The sequence below is a fragment of the Zosterops lateralis genome, assembly GCF_965231275.1.
Source record: "Zosterops lateralis genome assembly, chromosome: 6".
Classification (NCBI taxonomy): domain Eukaryota; kingdom Metazoa; phylum Chordata; class Aves; order Passeriformes; family Zosteropidae; genus Zosterops; species Zosterops lateralis.
The window spans coordinates 48,854,606-48,868,176 of record NC_139761.1 but is presented as its reverse complement, the minus strand read 5'-3'; the positions used below and the strand labels follow the sequence as shown (position 1 = coordinate 48,868,176).

Genomic DNA, 13,571 nt, shown 5'->3' with positions numbered 1-13,571 from the left:
CTCAACTTGGTTTTAACTAGAAGCATCAACCCACATTCCAGCCCAGAAAGAAACCTGCAATGACCTTGAGTTATGTACATGCTTTGGCCAAGCCTCAATCTGCTCTCCAGAGTCATCACATTTACAGGCCAAAAGATATGGATCTGGGGATAATACCATCCAGCCCAGCAAGTCAGCTTGCACACACACCCCTCTCCCTGTCAGCCAGTACAGCACACCCCACAGAGGAGCCAGGTGCAGGGGGTATGGCCACACTACCCAAAGGGGACAACTGAGAGGTTTCTAAACAGATGCCAAAACACAAACCCTTGGAAACCTCAATACCTCCCTTTTCCTTAGGGTATTGTTAAACTGTCTTGAAAGGGACACAAGTGGGCACTGCTGGTTTGTGGAGTTTAAGGTGATAATGCATTTCGTAAATGAACTGGAAACCTCAGTTCATATATAGGAGAAGTATAGGCATTTTTCCTTGGAAATCTGCTGGCAGTGGTATCTTTCACTCCAATCACTGCAAGTTTTTCAGATGCATTCTCTCAGTTCACTGATAATGCTTCCCCTAAAATAATTAAGTGATAAAATTAGTTGTCCTTCTGTCTCAAGGGCACAAAGTTTTTTTCCTTTGCAGCTTCCTTCCAGTTCACGGAAAAGCTGAAAACAGTCACATACTACATTCAATACAAGTGAGGACTTTTAACATAGTAACTACATTTTGTTAGGTTAAAGGATAAAAATAAATTTCATTAAGAGAACTACTAGTGTATCTTAGATTAGGAAGACAGTTTGAGGTTTAAAAAACATGCTTGTTCTGAAGTTAGTATGTTTACTTTGCAATTTATGTAGATCTCTGCTAAAAATATCTGCAGCTGCAAAAATGTACATAACAAATTTAAATATAGTCTAGGCTTCAGGCTTTCACATCAGACCAGGTTACTGCACTTCTACAGAACCCTATTAGTGGACTGGGAAAGGATAGGCAAGCTGCTCTATTTTACATTAACTACAGGAACTGAAACTGAGTTTTATGAAATCTAAAGCCAGAAAGAATTTTTCTAACACCTAGTTAGATCATTAATAAACCACAGGCTCTCAAGCCTTACCCAGACATTGCTGTATTGATCCCAAGGACTGTAGTTGAATTAAAGCATTTCAGCTCCCAGAAGCCAAAAGTATCAAGTGCCACAGGCAAAAACATCAGCAAGCTGCAAGGCCTCTGAGAAGGCAAGCTTTGAATTGATAATACAGACCCAGATCCTCACACAGTCTACAGCACCATCTGTACACAGAGGCAACAAGGGTTTCTCTCAACTCAACGTTTTGGGGGAAAAACTCCTTCCCCAAATGAATCTGGTGCTCTGTCTGGATCCAGACATGAACAAGAAACATCAGCCACTGACATAACGAAAATTATCCCAGGAGTACCAAGGTACTGCTCCAGTGGAACTGAAGACTGCAAGCATATATGAAGGATTAAAACAGCAGCAATGCTTTGCTACAACAAAACACCTGCCATCCACAGATTCTATTTTCTTTCACTGCACAAGCCAGCAAAGAATCACTTACAGATGCAAAACAAAACAGAACCCTTAGCAGAATGTAAACTATTTCTGTAAAACATGAATGTAAAATGTTTCTGATTACAAACACAGGCCATTGCAATTAACTTTTTTTTTTTTTTTGCCACAATAAGGGAAATGAGTTTCAGGTGATTATTAGTATACAAGCATGGAGAACATTCATTAAAAATATTAAAGCCAGATAAATTATTTTTTGCTTTTAGGAAGAATTCCTTGAATGCCCAAAGATTAGTTAAGTAACCAGTTCCTTCTCACTACTTATCAACACAGTTCTCAGTCCTTATTGAGACACATTCCCTCCCCAGACTTGTTCCTATTTGCTGAGCATTCCCCATCCCATGCTCAAACTCCTGCTAATAGTCAATCATTTCTATTTTTCAGCCAAAAAACAACTGTCTAGGGATCCTTTAAAAAAAAAAAAACTCAAAGTACATAAATCTGTCTTTTCCGTGAGAGAAACTAACAGAAGCTGATTTAAATGTGCCTTTTCTGTGAAATACTGATTATACTTTCAGCAAACAAACAAAAAAACCACCCCAGTCTCAAGTGGAAATTTCAGGCTGAGGCAAACACCAATGCATGGAAAATTCCGCCAAAGGTTAAAGTCTTGTCAAAATCCTGAGGAAAAGAAAGCACTGAGCTATGACAGAAAGCGTTGAGCAATTGTAATGGGAGGTATTGCTACTGTGCTGCTTATAAAATAGATGGTATTTTAAAATGTTCTAAGAATATTTGAGAAAAAGACATTAGTCATACAGAGTAAGGAGGTTGCAGGATGAATTACTTAAGAATGAAGGGTGATATAACAAGAGTGTTGGTCTAATATTAGACTAGGACAGATTTTAATTAGAAGTCAAGAAAACATACACAGTGATGAGTCAACTGGACGGAGTACATCAGCCATGGAAGTGGCTTAGACATCAGAAAATATGATATTTCATACCAGACTCTATGCAGGAAGAAGGCACGCAGATGGCAGGAGTTATTTCTACAACTGGTGTAGAAAGAAGCATACAATATTGAAAAGCTTTTCCAGTTCTTCTAAGATACTAACAATGCTTCCTAAGACCTGGATCTTGCCATGTTCTGAGCATGGAGGCTCCAATTCCAAAAGGCACTTCAGCTCCCCTATTGTGAACATCCACATTGTCTCAGATGACTTTATAGAAACTGTTCATTTTTTCACCAGGCAAATGCTACATCAGATAAAGTCCAGAGGGTTCAATACCATTTGGAATTAAGGACTAGGAGACATAAATTCATGCATTCTGTGTTATTTATTCCAGTTTACAACCCAAATGAACCATACAGTACAGGAGTTCAGAAAGCTGAAAAACAAAGAAAAAGGAGAGAAGACTTTTAAGAAAAACTTTCTGATAGCTCCTTAAGTAAATAACACAAACAACAGTATGCCACATTGTTTGAGATTCTACATGATCACGCAGATCTGGTTTGCTCGTGCTCTTTGAACTGTAGACAGAGCAGTCTGCATCAGTGTACACACAGCAGCAAATCACCCAAAACACATGCTCACATCCCTCACAGAATACAGATGAACGTACATACATATTCAAGGGCTGGAATACAAACCACTCTCTGAAAGGTTCCTCTGCATTTTCTTCACATCATCCTTCTGTCCTCATGTATAACAAAGCACAGACAGCTGAGAATGTCCTCAAAATTACAAGTTCATAGCCTTCAGAGTAGTGCAAATCCAGCAACATTGCATAAAGCACTTCTGGTTGCTTCCTTCCTGACAGTGTAGCTTTTCATGTGCTGTTTTACACTGCTACTGAGGCTGTAGAGCATGTCATTTTTCCCTTTTAGCACTTTTTTAATCAATCTGCTCAGCTCAGCCACACAGGTGTAATTAGCAATAAAAAAAATAAGTACATCAGTTTTAAAAACAGGTTGGTTGTTTCTCAGTAAAATACAAGAGATGCATTAAAATTTACTTATTTTCGCTAGACTCAGATTTATCTTTATATCAATTTTCCTGTTTTAGGATAATATGATGCACTAGTGTTATCTCCTTGACGTGCCTATTTGGTACCCAGGCAAGCTTTGAACTATCCTTCATAAATACTAGATGAAAGAGTTCATCTAGGCTATCTCAGTTCATGGCTGCATTAATGATTACTTCTTAAATGAACTCTGGATATTCACACTGAATGCTTAATCTCAGGCTTGAAATATGGAGTTCTATATAAAAAATTCCTAATGCCTCTTTTCACATGAAAATTCACAGGAGCAGGCATTAAAAATTGACATTCAGAAGCTGCCTCTTGCCTCCTCCCTGCCCTACACAGAGTAACACTTCTCCCACAGCTACAAATCTCTGCTGTCCTTCAGAAAATCATTGATGTCCTTGACTCATTCTGAGAAACTTCATCTACCTAGAAAAAGCCCTTGTGCAGGGGAACCTAACAAAAACATTCATCCCTACATCCTTAATTCCTTCTTGGCTAAAGACAGCTTTAATTCAGCAGCTGGAAACATCAGCACACCTGCAGCCCAACACCTGTACTTGTGCATGTTTTCAGTACAACACCGGATAATCTGTCCTGACAAAGGTTTAAATGGCCCCCTGATCCTTTTAACACAGGTATTTAGCATACCAGAGCTGTCCACATCTCTTCACACATCTTCTCTCCATGACCTCCTTACAAACTGCTGCAACTTCATATAATAGGGCACTCCTGAATTTTTTTCCATATTCATTCATAACAGCTATTAAGAATGTATCACTAAAACACAAATCTATGCACAGTATTGAGGTCATGCCTCATCAGGGAAGTTCAAACAAAGCAGCAAAAGCATTTCAGGGATGACAGCAACAGAAAACAAGAAATATTTCCATTGCTACTTTCAGCCTTCAGCAGTCACAGGCTGCAATACACAGCAGGTTCAGAATAGTCCATAGAATGGAAAATACTCAGCTAAGCAGGTGAAGCTTTGAGGATGTGTGAGACTCACCAAGAGAGGACACCAGGACTGTTAAACACAGACTAAAATACTCAAAGTGCAGAATGAGAGCTTCTTCAGCAACAGTTTACACCAAGAAACTTTGGACACAAACAGTTTCCTCCCCCACCTGCATTCATTGTGTTTGAACTAATTGTGAAAGGGAAAGTAAACCAAGCCAAGGAATTGATCTGGCTGGAAAACAACCTTGGGAAATGGGAGCTTGGCTTCAGCAAATACTGCTAAAGGCAATGTTGTATTAAGTCAATTAAATATTCCATATAATAGGCTAGACATAACTTGCCATTTCCATGACATGCTAAATTTGTCATGCACTTTACCAACAGATCCATCTTTACCAGCACTTTGGACATCTTTAAACATGTAAACATGTTTGACTTTCATTCACTAAAAACCAGTCATACTCCTCCTTTTTTGCCTCCATGGTGACACCAAGTTATGTCTGAAGATGGGCAATTCTCTGTTATTGGGATTATTCACATACCTAACAGCATGCCTCACTGCTATGAATGACTGAACAATAACTTTGAATGTGGCCAATTCCAGGACTTTCCAGATGCCTTGGAAGTCTTGTCTCTGGTTTAGGTTTTAGATGGGATACTGGCCATTTTCCTTTCAGAGGAGAAACTGGAAATATGAAGTACCCTACAAAGCTCTGAATAAACCTGGGGAAAAACTAAAATGTTACAATTTCAATGCATGTGAAGCTGTGTTCATATTGCTGATATCAAGCAGATATGTCATCTTGGCTGAAAAAAGGAAAAGGGGGGACATCATCAAATCCATGCAATTGTGAAACGAAGCTGGGGAAGGGGGCTGGGGGCAAGACAGGGATTTTAAAGCACCTTTCAGACTTTGCATTCATCCCGCAAGGTGAGAAAACTCCCTCCTTATTTCCCTCCACTCATGATTAGAGAGTCATGACTGCCTCACCAGCTGTGCCTCTGGCTTATTTTAAATTCAAACTATGATACATATCTCACTTTTAGACTTTTAATAGCAATGCCTTAAAATGCAGATTGCTGGCTAAATTTAGTTACATGATTAAAAACAAATCTAACTCATCTCTACCCAGCAAACAGAAGAACTGCTGCATTCAAGGTTCAATAGAGGACTTAACTCTTCAACTAAAAACAAAGTCCTAACAAAAAGCAGAAAAAAAAAGAAAATCAAAGCAAAATTTGGTGATGTCTCCAAAAAAGTAAGATGCATAAAACATTAACCAGCTATGGAAAACTATCTGCAAATGCATCATAGTATACCATAGGGTTTTTGTTCAGTACTTTTGCAAATAAATTCTGCACTATGCTACTACAGCAGCATGAGTCACACACTTTTACTGACATTCTATATTTATATCTCTATGCCCTTCTGCACTGTTAAATGCTTCCTTCCATACAGGCCTCTCTAACCTGGAATTTCCTTCCTTCTGCAGCTGAGCATCTCTTCCTCTAACATTCCCCAGAAATCTGAAAAGACATGCAGTTCTTTCTGGACACCATTTTGGAAAAACAACACCCTTGAACTACCATAACATGCTGCACGTGCTTTTATTTGTTTCCAATTATTTTCTTTTGTCTGATTTCCTAATCTTTTGTCTGTAAAAGGACTGCTTAGATGTTTATCCCCTTTGAGGCAAGGTGCAGGTCCTGTTTCATTAGACTTAACACAGTACAGTGCTACAGAAAATATTATTCAGAGATTACAAATTACAACATAGGCATGTTTTCTAGATCATATTATGAAAAGCATTCCCTCTAGTTGCAAACATTTGTGAATCTGCCTAATTTGGAGAACACAAGATCCTGCTACTCTCAATCACCATCTGAGCCTCAGAAGGAACAGGCATGTGTCTACAAGAGATCAACAACGGGAAGGTAATTAAGATCCCAATGCTAATATTTACCTTGTCAAAAGACTCAAGGGCATGCTGTGGAAAGGCAGACACAGAAAAAGCAAAAGAAATGCTCTGGAATGGCAGCCTGAAGGAGAACTGGGCTTTTTCACTGTTGTCCACAAGATGCATTCCCAATATTCAGAGACCAGTTGCACAAGAGATTTCACTAGATAACAAGCATCAGATGATTCTGACATGCATGATTCTGAAGAGTCACAATATCTACAAAGAAATAGAAAGCATTACAGAAATAAAGTGTTAGAAGAGCGATCCTTGGATTTGCTAAGTGGAAGCTCGAACTTCCTCAGTCACTCCAGAAGCAGCCAAGTTCTACATCCAATGAAGTTCAACCCTAACTATGTGCTGTTCTTAAAAAATAAAGTACAAAGAAGAGAACAGTGCCACAAACCCAACAATGGCACCTCCAGAGCCTCCCAGGAGATCACCCGCCTTGTTCAGAGTCAGAATATCATTATAAGAGCAACTACAATTGACTAAGACAGAGTGGGCTGTGCACCTCAAATAATGAGCAGCGTTCCCGCTGACAGGAGGAACAAAACAGTCTAAAAGAGGATGGGAAGGAAAATTCATACCCTTTGAAGTCAAGAGATGAATAATGAGCAGTAAGGTGATGTATTCTCTCTGGAATATCCCAATTTCTCCCTCCACCCACAAGAAAGTTTAAGAGTTAGGCAAGGGGGTGGAGGAAGAAATAAAAGCATAACACGAGATTCCACCTGGGTATGGCAAGATGCTTAACATCAAGGAGACTGCAGGAAGAGAGTGGACAAAGGTGTAAATGGTTGCATAATGGTGAAAGCAAACAAATGCCACTTATGCCCTGAAAAAAAAAAAAAAAAAAAACAACTTTTACAAGGAAACACTGCCCAGCTAGCAGAGTTCCCTTCCTCCTGACTTCCTGTGTCTGCCTCTTAACATTGTGAGGTGTTTTCAGCATTTCAGAGCTACAGGCACAGAGCATGGGGCAAGTCTAAAAATTTAGAAACATTTTAGAAATGTTATTAATGACTGCAATGCAAGTCCATCCTGTAAAAGAATCTGAAATTCCCAGTCAAGAGAGAATGATGCTAGTGAGATTTAGTTCTGATGCTTATTCAGTGAAGCAATAGCTGTCCACAACTACTTCTAGACAGCTACAACACCTGTATCTGCTTGCAGAGCCAGCACATCTATGTTTCAGGTTTACCTAAGTGTGTATATGAACAGGGTTGTAATACAAGTATTGATGTGCTATGCAGCCTGTTACTAAGAGGGGCTTAGGCCTTAAAGTGAGAGAGGGGAGAAATAAGGGAACTTTTCTCATTAGTAGTAAGGAAGAGACACCAATGAAGAACGAAAAGCGCCTGTTTTTTCAATAGCTTCTTTTCTCTGATGTTACAATGGATACTGATCAAAAGAAGCAGTACCCTCCTATTCATGCTCCACACAATACAATGAGATAGGGCAGCTTCTAAAGAAACGATGAGTTTTCTCCTGCGCTTAAACAGGTTTTCATGAACTTTGTTTGAACACTCCTCTGATGAACTAGAAGAATTTTAAATAACTACCCAGATTTTTAAATCACACACAGCAGAAGTTTGTTATATTTTAACTATCAGCTTCTACCTGTGTGCATGGCCACATTATTTCGGGTTTTTTTGGTGTTGTGTGTTCTGTTTATCTCTGGCAAAGTGAACAAGCAAGAGGAGACAAACAAGACAGGATTTAACACCCTCCTTTGTACTGTGTGACTTGTCAGGATGATTCTTCAACCCACATGAACATCTAGTAATCCACACTGCCACCCTTTCATTGTCCCCAGAGCCTGACCTTAACTTCTGGATGTTTTAGTGTCCATTTTCTCCTCGATGAACAGCTTCAGCTCCAGGCAGCTGTGTCATTAACAGGCACAAGCCTGAAATATGTGTACAGGCAAATTCCTACAAAATATCCATCAGCTGCATGATCCAAAATTCAAGACGAGAAATGCCAAACTGATTTTCAGTTTGCTTTCTATTTTGGGGTGGAAAGGACAAGCAGGAAAACATACTCCTAAAAGAGTTTCTGTATGCATATTTTGGGCAGCTTTGTAAAGGTAAATTGTTGAAAATTCTAAAAAATAAGATTTCCTATATTCATGATAAAAAGATCTTAGCAAAGCTGACATAAAGCACTGTCCCTGAATAGATCTTTGACTACACAGTGTTTTTTAGATTTTTTCATTTAGTTAGATACTGAGTAAAACAGAGAATGAGTCACCTAAGGAAATCCCACCCATCCTAGGGTTTCTCTCCTGCATGAATCAGATGCTAATACCTTCTATTCAAGCAGGTCTTTGTCCCCCAAAAATAAACCATTGTGATTGTTTTATTATTACATACTGTGGGCCCCATAATACCAGATAGAGAAGAAAGCAGACAACCACACAAGCTCTTAAGTCCAGCAGAACATCCCAAAAAACTGAAGTGTATCCTAAGCAACACAGAAACTGTAACTGCCCTTCACCTGCAGAGCTCAATCTCAGCTGTTTGGGATCCATACAGAATATATATAGCTACACTGAGAGACAACGAAGTCCAAATAGGAACTACAAAAAAGAGGGAGTTCACCCTCAGTTTCAACTACCACACCACAAACTGTGGTTCCTCACAACTGGAATATTTTAAAAGCCACACACTCTTGGCAGATCTCATCATACCACCCAAGTATCAGAGCCATTCTACAAGACTACAGACTTGCTATTGAAAGTTTACAGCTGTTGATATCTCTCATGTATCCTATTGTACCTTACATTGAATTATTTATTTCAAAATTACTTCAAGGTAATAATGAAAGGAACAATCTAGGAAGCTTTATGGATATTTTTCCTGTTTGTGTCTCAGTTTTTAAGAAAAAAAAAGTTCCTCAAAAGTACTGTTTTTCAGAAGCACTCAATTGCCACTAAGCTCTTAAAAACCCACTACCTATGTTTGAATAGTAAGACTCATTAGTGAGCATTAAACCTGAATAATTAATTGCTAAACAAGAAATGTCACTTAAAGATTATGAAAACAAGTATTTAATGGCCTTTAAATGCTCCTAAGGTTAAATAAGATCAATGCACTTACATGCATAGGTCGTGCATACACAGACAGCTGCTTTCAGGAGCTGAGCTTAGACATGCTTAGCTTAGTAAATGTATAGCTTTAAAGGAAGTTATCTAAAAATGCAGTAGCCACTTCTCAAAGACCAATAAAACTAAGAGGGCAGAGTACATATACCTTGTTCTTTGCAATTAGTTACCATGCACATTAATTCAACTATCAGGTTCCAGCTTCTTACTCCAAACAAAGTGAGTGCAAAGCACTTCTACCTTACTAAGGATTCCAACTGTTTGTCTGAGACCATGTTATATCCACTTTGCATAACTGCAGAAATTCTGAAGTGCAAATTCTGTTTGCTTTGTGCTTCACATCAATTCTCTACACTAAGAGCTTTGAGTTGCCAAAATTTCAATCAATCCCATCATCCTTTTACTACATGCAAACTTTGTCATAATGATAACACCCAAAAGGAAATTGTACATTTCTTTGCCCCCCACTCAAATCTCCCAACTGGAAGAGGGTGCAGGGAAGAACCTCCCAGCCCAGTCTTCCAGTGCATGCTCTTTTTTCTGGATAACAGGCCTGATACAGAAGCCTGATATCACTGTGGATAGCTGCTGGGACCCACAGCATATGGGAGCCACCAAGCTGAATTGAAGGCTGAGAGGCAAAAAAGGAGGTGAGTTATGTAGTGTCTGACCCAGTCTGTCATAGCAGCAACCAAACAACAGTGTCTTGTGAGTTCCACATTTGGATCTTTCTCTATTAATACCTATGAATATGGAGCTTGGAGGCAGCTTATGACAGAAGGGAAGAAACAGTGAATTTTCTCTTGCCTTTACTTTTGCTTCTTTTCAGTTTCAAACAGGTGCACTGACAGAGACACAAGTACAATGTGAATGATTTCAGTGTGGTTCAGGAGAAAGGGTTTGACATATAACAAAACAGAAACAGTCAAACAGAACAGCAAGTGGCTTAGATAGTGCCAGCAGTTCCAGCTGCAAGTAGTCAGAAGAACTAGAAAGACAGTTATGGCCAAACTAGTCTCCATTTAAGAAAATTTGTACCAGCTTTGTACCCTGGTTTCACAATAGTTGTGAAGGGGAGGTGTTTTCAATGCAATTAAATCATCATTACCATTGCAAGAGTTTCATTTGCTTTAAGATAAAAAGAGTAAGAAAAAATAAACCCCCAAGGAATAGCTCAGAGCCAACAGGGTGCCCTTCTCAGCCCACAAAACTACAGCTCCTCTTGCACAGTTGCTCTGGTGCTGGAGGATCCTGAAAACAGAACAAACACCACATTTACAGATTTCCTGCACACAAGCACATACTTATTAACGTATCTGACCTTGTTTATTACATTTGCTAAATAGATGGGTAGCCATAAACTGCAGCAATCCAACCACAGAAACCAAAGGAAAAAAAAAAGGAAAGTTAGAGAACATAATGAATTTCTTGTCTCACCCACTAATGACCTGAACAAAATCTATACCAGATCCACATTTTAAAGCTACATTTTTTTCCTGAATGCTTTTAAAGATGAAAATTCTGTCAAATTGGGACAGTTGCATTACTTAAGTCCACAACACTGTTCCCACTAGTAAAAGAGGTTATAACACACACAGAAAAAAGATAGGTCCTGAAGCTTCAAAATTGACCCCTGAGGCAGGTGGACAAAGGCTTTTCATGTTTGAACATTCATTTCTTGAACTCAGGTTCTGCTTCAAAGAGGTTCAGGGGTACCTATCAATTTGGAGGTTTTGATTAAGCTACTCTTCACCAGTATTTCACCTGTATTCCCAAACCCCAGCATCCTTCCAATGAAATAGCACTACCTCATCTAGGGCTCTAGTTTCAAACTCTCAACTGCCGTGTCTAAAAAGAGACAAGCATTAAAACAAAAAACAAAAACAAAAAAAATGTATGATATATATGCATATACACAAATTAGAATTTGCTGTCCTAGGGAGCTGCTGAAAAATCCAAGGTAGAGAAAGTTTGCTTTCCAGAGGAAGGCTGCAGAGCCTGGATTCAAGAGCAAACTGGAAAGGACCTCTAGTGGGCTGAGGCTGTGCTGCTCGGGTGCCAGGCATGTCCTTCTCCTTCACCTCCCTGCAGCTGCACAACATGCCAGCAAAGCCCAATAGCTTTACCTTGTGACTGCCATCAGAAAAGGCACCTAGAAGTGCAACCACAGCCTCTGTGAAAGACTGAAATGATAAAGGTTAATGACTCAAACAAGATCATTAGAAATATTCTCTCATTCCGCTCTCGGTGCTTGGAGGGACACACTGTCATTTGCTTCAGGAAAAAAAAAAGGAGATGGTTTCTATTTTACTGTGTAGGTTACTAACATGTCAGACCCCTTCAGAGTGGTTTTATGTGGTCTAAATGACATGACATGACATCAAGGGACATTCAAAGATGCACAAATTCAGATGCACATTTGGAATGAGGATTTAGAATATTATTCAGACTATGTCACGGGATTTTGTTCTTCCGAGACTTTTTAGCTGTAGGCAGTTTTGCACAGGCAGCAGAAACACAATTTTAACTGCATTTTTGAAGTAACTTTCTGAGTGAAAGAGCTTTCTTTATCTGAGCTCAAACAAAGCATAACTTCATGTGACACTATGTGACAAATAGATTAGGGAATGTATTCAGGAGAATACACAGATAATAAACCAAGTCAGATTAAGGAAGGTTATTTATTAGGCATTCCAGTTTAAAAGGAAATATCTTGTTTTGAAGGGAAGTTGATGATTCACCTCTAAGTCTTTAGAATACCTCTCTTGCTATATTTAGGTTTGCCTTCAAGTCAGACTGGTTCTATCATTCCCCAAAGTAGACTAATTTACATCTTCAACATTACAGGCCACAGCTTGTAATGTTCTCTTTTAAATGACCTAAGCAATGACCTCTCTTTCAGCAGTTACCCTCAAAGTGCTTAACTTGAGAGGGACCACAAATTAAAGCTGGCATTGTTAAGGAGAGCAATGCAAGACAGCTGCTCATTATTCACAAATAGTATCACCTATACTGCAGTGGTGCTCCCTGTGCCATTAAGCAGAGTGCTGGATAGGAAGCAAACCTCACACAGAGTGGTTGTCTGAAGAGAACAGCACTTGTACTTGGAGTCCAAGGCCACAAGAATGCACCTGGTTCTGCCCTTCACGTGGAGCAGCAACAGCACTGCCCTGTCATCAATGAAAAGCATTCCTGAGAGTCACTTGACACAGGCATTCACACAGAAAACAGAAAACAAACAAAGACACCAGCAAGTTCATATCTCATCATCAGGGACATGATCAAAGGGCAACCAGGGCTTCTCAACCTCCACCTTTTTGGACAAACCATCATCAACTAGGACCACCTCTACTATCAGAATAATATAGTTTACTTTGAAGGAGTGCTGGTGATGCCATCAAGTCTAACTGTGCTTCCCTCCTCTGCAGGAAACAGTAATCAAGGCAGGAAAAGAAAGCACTCATCTCTCCTGAAGGGTTTTCTGAGTTATTTTACAGTAGGAGTGTGTACAGTGGAAATAGCCCCAAAAGATACCTCTATAATAAAAAGAATAAGGAATTGAAGCTGATGAGGATCAGTGTAAAGGTAAGGATTAAAAACACAACATCTCATGAAAACATTCCTTAGCAACATTGAAGGAATTCATTTCTCAGGAATTAATCTCTTGAATCCAAACTGCTTTATGATATAAACAACAGCAAATTAAAAAAGAGTTGACCAAACTGTAAAAAGAAATTACAGGAAACCTCTGCTGAATGAGGCAAAACATAGGCTATGAAAGACCTGCAGGTATTAAAATGATTCCAGGTGCAATTAAAATCCCTTATAAAGAGAGAATGGGGAAGAAATTAAAATGAGTTGTGCATTTTGCTTTATGTTACAGTACAAAATTTTGCCAGCAGCATGAAGGAAAAACAAAACAAGTCTTAAAACAGGCCAGCTTACATAAGAGGGAAAGATAGAAGACAAAAATATTTATGCTGTATTCCTTTTTTCTGATAAC

At 39.1% G+C, this 13,571-nt stretch overlaps 1 protein-coding gene across 1 annotated transcript in view; it reads right to left on the bottom strand.

The window, feature by feature from the left end:
- Positions 1-13,571, bottom strand: part of SERGEF (secretion regulating guanine nucleotide exchange factor) — a 139,331-nt gene that overhangs the window by 112,705 nt on the left and 13,055 nt on the right.